Source organism: Carlito syrichta, unplaced genomic scaffold, assembly GCF_000164805.1.
Source record: "Carlito syrichta isolate Samal-C Ts95f unplaced genomic scaffold, Tarsius_syrichta-2.0.1 Scaffold312157, whole genome shotgun sequence".
Classification (NCBI taxonomy): domain Eukaryota; kingdom Metazoa; phylum Chordata; class Mammalia; order Primates; family Tarsiidae; genus Carlito; species Carlito syrichta.
Genome location: NW_007256253.1, coordinates 1 through 6,968, shown reverse-complemented (window position 1 = coordinate 6,968; position 6,968 = coordinate 1). Strand labels below are relative to the sequence as shown.

At 49.6% G+C, this 6,968-nt stretch overlaps 1 long non-coding RNA gene across 1 annotated transcript in view; it reads right to left on the bottom strand.

The window, feature by feature from the left end:
* Window positions 1-6,069, bottom strand: part of LOC103272166 — a 31,928-nt gene extending 25,859 nt beyond the window's left edge. Inside the window, exon 1 of the long non-coding RNA XR_505104.2 lies at window positions 5,888-6,069. This is a non-coding gene — a long non-coding RNA (uncharacterized LOC103272166). The remainder of the gene's footprint in view (window positions 1-5,887) is intronic.
* Window positions 6,070-6,968: the final 899 nt, after the last annotated feature.

Genomic DNA, 6,968 nt, shown 5'->3' with positions numbered 1-6,968 from the left:
TCTGCTCCCCGGGCCCCGCCGACCGCCAGGGTGACTCAGCGTCTGCCGCGTCCCCCCCGCGTCCCCGTGTCCTTCGCTGTCCCCGCCGCCTCCGCCGTTCCCTGCTCGTTTCATCCGCCTCACTTCTTCTCCTTTTGCCTCTTTTTTCTTTTTCCTTCCTTCCTTTCTTTTTTTTTTTTTACACCTCTTGCCCCTTTTCTCTTCCTTAGAAAAGCAGTGCTAATTCGACTTCTGAGGGCCGCGCTGGATGTTCAAATAACAATCTGAAAGACCTCGCTGGGCAGTGCTCAGGGAGAAAGGAGAGTAATGGAGCCTTTTAATTTTATTATGCAAGCTGTGCTCTACATAAAATAAAATGCCGGCAGCACGCGGTCGCAGGAGCGGAGCTCAGCCCCGGGCCCCACCGATGGCCGCGGGTCCGGGCGAAGTCGCTCTGCAGCCCACGACCCCCAGGCCTGGGGCAGGGGGCGCGGAAGGCGGGCTCGCCGCGGGGACCGGGGCCCCCCGAGCGCGGGGGTCTCCGAGGCCAATCTGTCAGGGGGAAGTTCCAGTCTTCATCCCTCCCTGGGAAGGGATCTCTTGCCAGACCCCTCCCATGCAATCGTCGTATTTTCGAATTTAGGATACGTCAATCGTCAGTGTGTTTCCAAGGGAAGTTGTCCCCGTTTGTTTTTGTGAAGTGAATTTTAAAAGGGGGACGCAGCCCACGCCGTTTGAACAATATGTGCCTTGACTTCTGGAGGCTTTGTACACCCCGGCTTGAGACTAAGTTAGCATTTGACGTCTATCAAGTGTCACTGTGAGCCTGGGATCCTCCCGTTGGGCTTTATTAGGCTCCCTGCAGAAAATGTGGGGAGAGACGCTGGTGTTCAAAGCAACATCGGACACATCACTCTTAACTTGGGACTAACAAACCCCAGCCGCCAGAAGCCACGGTGAACCAGGTCGTTTAGTTCCACCACCAAAGTCTCTACCAGATATTTTCGTGCCAGAATTAGATTGCGGCCAACCGTGGGGTATTTGAAGTATCGAATACCAATGGATTCACTTGGCCCTGTATTTTAAAAGTGAACAATACCCACACCTCCTTGAAAACACCCCTGAGGCTAGCCAGCCCAGGGCGCTCCCTCGGGTGGGTTAGGACCCAGGGAAGTGGGGGCATCGGCCTTCACGGGAGAGAAGACATCACAGATGCACTATTCGTGGATGCCCGAAAAGAGCAACCTTCAGCCTGACACGCTGCATCTGCACCCAGCTCCTCAGACAATAGCTAAGTTCAAATGTCAAAAAAAAAAAAAATCTAATGAAAAAGCAGAGGCGCCAAAATGCAAGGATTGTTTCCTGGGGTGCCACATGACTCTCTTATCTGTCTCCACACTACCCTGGTCCGACCCAGAAAGGCGATGCTGTATAATGCACAAGAGGAGTTTGGTGTAGGGAGTGTCCCCAAGAGGGGGCAGTTCAACTCTGTCAGGACCACCACGAGCTCGAAAAAAATGACTCCTCCAGTAAAGCGAAGTTAATATTTCTGGGTTTGGTTTTTAAACATGCACGCACACACACACAAATACAAAAAAAGAAAAAAAAAGAAAGGAAGAAAGAAAGAAAGAAAAACAAAAGCACTGAGTTGACCTTGGAATATTTTTCTAGCTAGGACATCGCCCAGTTTTTTTTGTTGTTGTTGTTAATGGGTCATCATCTTCAGTCAGCTGGGCTCTAGTTACCTAGCCCTTGAATTTAAACTTGAAGGAGACCATTACACTGAGAGGAGGCAGGTAGGGTGGCAAGGGGCATGCAAGGCTGGCCCATCACACTGTGTCAGCTCCAGCCTCCCTGGCGATTGGTAGCTTTCATTCCCAGACTTGTCAGGTGCACGCACGCACGCCGCAGGAGTGGGCAAACTGTGGGAAATGGGTTGTTTAAAAAGCAGACACTCGATTACCAACTTACCGTATCTTCTTGGTTTATTTCCCACAATCTGAAATGCCCTGTAGTTTCAAGCTGACCTACAAGCATCAGAAAGAAAGCTTCTTGCTTTGGGGCAGGAAATCATAGTGTCTTTGAATTTATAATTACTCCTTCAAACCCATGGTGGGGGGGCCAGAGTGCTTGCTCCCTTCTTACGGATCAGATAAACCACTTATCAAAGTGATACAAAGAACTGAGGGGAGGGGACCATGAGTGCACTTCAAAAAACTTAGCAAGACCAAGAAACGACGCATCCACGGCCAAGACGACAAATACTCTTTTCCACCCAAAAGCTACGGTGGATGAGCCCTCCCCTTTGTGCAAAACACGTAGTGTGGGTTGTGAGTTTCATTTGTGAGTGCTAATGGCCAACGTGCTTCCAAACTGCACCGGTGGTATCAGCGCACCTTATCCTGCTCAAATGCAAGCAAATGAGTAAATACCCACTTGGTGTTGTGTACATTTGACCCAGGGAGCGTTCTTCAATCTCTCATTTGGCAAAAGCAATTTTGCCATCCCCAACGATTAAAAGTCTGTAGTTTTGCCCACCCCCCAAATCATTATAAAATGTTAAAGTCATCTCTATACGATGTCAGTTCTTGTCAAATTAACTTGTTGCTTTACCCAGAATTCTTATTTGCCGCTTCTTTTACACTAAAGAACCTAAGACAATAGATAGCACGAGAGGCGAGCATTTTTTTCTTGCAGCTTATTTTTTATTTACATCTGCAAAAAAGGAAAGTAGCAACCTAGACAACAACAATCACAGGTCTCATTAAAAGTGGCACACGAAAATCATGCCCTAAATATGTAGAATGCATGCTTCTCCGGTATTTTTGCAAAATGTCTGTCTGAATAGAAAAGTTTCCTCTCCCTAATAATTTTTAAGTGCATTCTGCAGCCCTGGGCATGCAAAGCAAGTTAGAGCTTTGAGACATTCACCCAGTTCATCTGGTTCTCCCCCAGAAGTCTTTTGTCTAAAATGTGCAGAAAGCTGTAGAAAAAGCAATATTTGGGCTCAAATTACAGTTTCCTCAATCCTCTACTTTGTCTTATTAGCACCAACCTGACAGTACATTTCCTGACTCTAAATGTGCGAGCTGGAGGGTGAAAATCACAAGATTAAAACGTATTTGAGGGTGGCCCCTTTGCTTATATTGTTCCCATAATCTTTCGGCCTCCTAGAAGACATAACCACTTAAACGCAAATGCTGACTTACTAGAGTTAAGTGTCAAAGAAAAACTTCTGCTGGCTGGAACCTGGGTGACACGGAGCGGAGCCAGAAAGAATAAGGTGTCTTTCCTTCTCTTGCATGGGAACACGAGATCTCTCACTAGTGTGGCCCTTGCTAACAGGCTCTGTGACACATTCACAGGTGCGTTCGGCTACTGAACCGTGGAGGCCAGCTACTCACTTCCAGCTCCCCCTTCTTAGTCACGCTCTCTAAATCTCCTTGGGAAAATAGTTAGTGACAAACACTCATTCCTTAGAACCAGTCAGGATTCTACCCTTCACTGAAAAACTTTTCCACATATCTTTTCCTTCCTGGACCACAATTAAGTCCAGTCCTTCCCCGCAGTATCTCAAAATCTCCCAGGCGGAAACCTGGTGCTCTTTTGAAACTTTTCTTCAACTGGGTTAAGTGATGTACTAAAAAGTTGCAAGCCCACAGTTGCCTCTGAGCCCGTGGCAATTTTGTATCTCCTTTTCGCCACCAAGCCTCTCAGGGGTAGCTGCAAAATCTTTCTAAGACCATAACGGGTACCAGGAATGAAAGTAGCCACGACATATCACACGGCATAAAAGAGACCCTGGGCGCTTCGACTAAATCTTCAGGACCCTGAGGTTTTATTGAGAAGTCAAAGCATGTATCAGGTTGAAGAATGTTCATTCTTTAGCAGATAATGCCTTGGGAAGCGTCTTGTTTCCTTGACCCTCCCCTCCCCCCCAAAATACAACCTGAGAGGTAGCTTCTTAAGCAGCCTCTTCCATACCCTTAAAAATACGTTTCTAAAAACGGTTCCGGCTTTCACAGCCTCTTTCTGTTTCCCAGCCCTAAACACACTGCCCTGGGAGAAATAGAAGAATCGGGGTTTTGCGAGCTGTATTTCTCTCTGGGCCATTTCAGGCGTGGGCGGGTGGGGGATGGGGAGGTCATTGTCCTCCTATTTTAAAACCCCGGGTTCTGCGGTGAATTCACTCCTCGCTGTGAAGATGCATGGAAAGGTAGGGGTGTGTTTGTCCCTCTGGCAAGTTTCGAAGAGCAGATTTGCTTTTGAAACAAGCAACGTTTTGCTCGGGCCCCGCGCAGAGGCGAGTCCGTGCGCCCCCTGCCGACAAGTCCACGGCGCTACGCCCCCCCGCAAAGTTTATTTTGTTCAGTAAACCGTGTCATATAAAATTAACAACGACCAATAAAATTAGCTTATATGTTTCAACTGGAGAAGTCCGAGACAACATAAAGCTAGTTTTAGTGGCACTAGAAATCTCCAGTTGGGCTTCTTCTCTTTGGCTGAACCGAGGCCCTTTTATCTAAAGCCCAGTGCACAAACATATAGCTTAATGTGACTAGTGTTCTTCCTTTTATTTCTTTCTCTATGGCAACCAATATGCTCTGCTCAGAAATGTTCCCCATCAAGGAAACAAATGATCTTCAGGGAGCAGCTCTATGTGGCATCTGGTCCAGTGGAGCACACAGAGTTAACCCCAGTCAAAAGCGACGCTGCCAAGCACACAAACAACGAGTGGAAAACTGGCGACTCCTACCCCCGCCCCGGCTGAAACCTCTTCCTCCCGCCTTACAAACCATTTCATTGAGTTGGCGTCAACTGTTTCCAAATAAATTACCGATCCTGAAGTGCAAGGTGTTCTGTGTACCGAAGTGCAATAAAATTCCAGCCGTCTTCTTCTCCACCCCCCTCTCCCCTCGCCACCCCCAGGCACGGCTTCCTTTAAAAGAACCAAACCCGGGGCGCTTTAAAAATCCTCTCCGGCCTATTTCACCAAGGTGAGACGCTCGCGCGGGCCTGGACCCGGCCTAGCTGCTTCCCGGCCGGTAGCTACACCCTCGATTTTTACACAACCCAGGGACGGTGGCGAGGAGGGGCGAGCAGGGCTGTCAGACACGGTCAACAACGCGAAATCGGGTCTGGGGTGCTGAAGCTCCAGCCTCCTTGGAGAATCAAGGGCGGGGATGTCCTGGTTGGTTTTGATGGATCGCCCTCTTTCGTGCGCGCTTTCACTGCCGAGCTGGGAGGCTGCAGCTCCCCGCCTGCTCCCCAGACGCTGCGTGAACCAGGGGTGCCCTGGCTTCCTCCTTCCCTTTGCCAAGCCCCCTCCTCACTCCAGCCCCCTGCTCCCAGCAAGAGTCCACCCACCCCAAGCCGGGCAGGCACACACAGTTCACCACACACCACTGGCTACAAAAAAAACAAAAACAGAAGATTCTTCCCCTATAGTCCTGATCCTCTTAAAAAAAGAAAAAAATCCCAAACAAGAAATATTTATATACTGCATGCTTAATAATCACTCCTTTTCCAGGGCTTCCTCTCCCCACCACAATCAACAATTGCAATGAATAGCAAGCACTCTCCTCCCTTGCCTCCCCCCCCCCCCCAAAGTAAAGTGCTGTGTGGAGCTCTGGAATGAGTCCATCTTTTTATGTAATATTTTAGCTGGGTTGGATTTTTTTACTCTCTCTCCCCCTATCCTCCCACCACCACCATCCACCCCCACCCCCACACAGAAACACTCACACACACTACCTTCCCTTCCTTCCTTCCAACAGTTGCTCTGGGAAACCCTCTCTTGTCCCAAGCAGTGAAAATAAGCTCTCGAACCTCCAAGAACATAAACAAATAAGCCAAAAAGGAGAGGAAGAAGCAAAGAAAGCAGGGAAGGAAAATGAAAAACACTTACCGAGCAAACTTCCACGGTTTGATTTTTAAATCAAAGGAGGTGCTTTATTCATTTTTTTTTTTTTTTAAATAAGGGGCCTGGGGTGGGGCCGAGGGGGAGGCATAGCCCCAACTCTCCCGAACCGACGCATCCTCAGCCTTCCCTGTACACTGACGCCTGGAAGCCCAGCTCTCCACTAGTCTATTATTTTCACCAAAATATATGAAAATGTATGCAAATGAAAATCAGCACTAACTGTTCTCCCCTTGTTATATACTTTGGATTTTTTTTTTTTTTTTTTTCCTCCAGACAAAACAATCACTCGGCAGAGGGAGGAGGCGGACGGGGAGGGGCCGCGTGGAGGGGGAGGCCAGGGAGCCAGGCGAGGACCGAGCGCGGCGAAGGGGGAGGTGGACGGGGCTAGACCTCCAAACAGAAGTGCCTTGCCGGGGCCGAGGAGCACGGCGTTTTGGGGGGCTTCCCGGGCGCGCGCACACCCTCCTGGAGAAGAAAGGGAGGAAGCAAGTGGATCTGTTTGCACAGGCGCTATCACGTTTCATCGGGCCACCTGAGACTGCTTTTGAAAGCGTGTACTGTGAAATTCATAGCAGTAATTTAGACAAAATCCTCACTGTATATTAATGAAAGGCGGCCATGGCTCTGTTCCTACCCTCCCCATTCAGTGTAAACAAAACCACGAGACTCTCTCGGTTTTTGAGCCGGATCCAAGCAAAATCGGCAGGAAAGGAAAACACGGGGTGCTGGCACCGACTATTCAAACGTCTGCACCTGGAGATCTCGGATTTATTCAATGAAATCTGTGTTCCATCTTTGATATCTACATACACGCATACGTACATGTAAAAAGGAACCTTTGGGGGACGCAGAGGGAAAGATCCGTTCTGCTGGGGCTCGGGTGGCCACGGCCTTCAGCTCCACACCTCGGCAAGGAGGGCTCCGCTCAAACCCACCTAGATGGTACCTCGCCCGGCAGGCGGGAGCTGGACCGGATCCTGCACGCTTTCTACGGTCCCCCGCTCACCTGGAGCTCGCTGCGAGGCGGCGGTGGCCGGGAGGGCCCCGGCCGCCGCGGAGCGCGCCC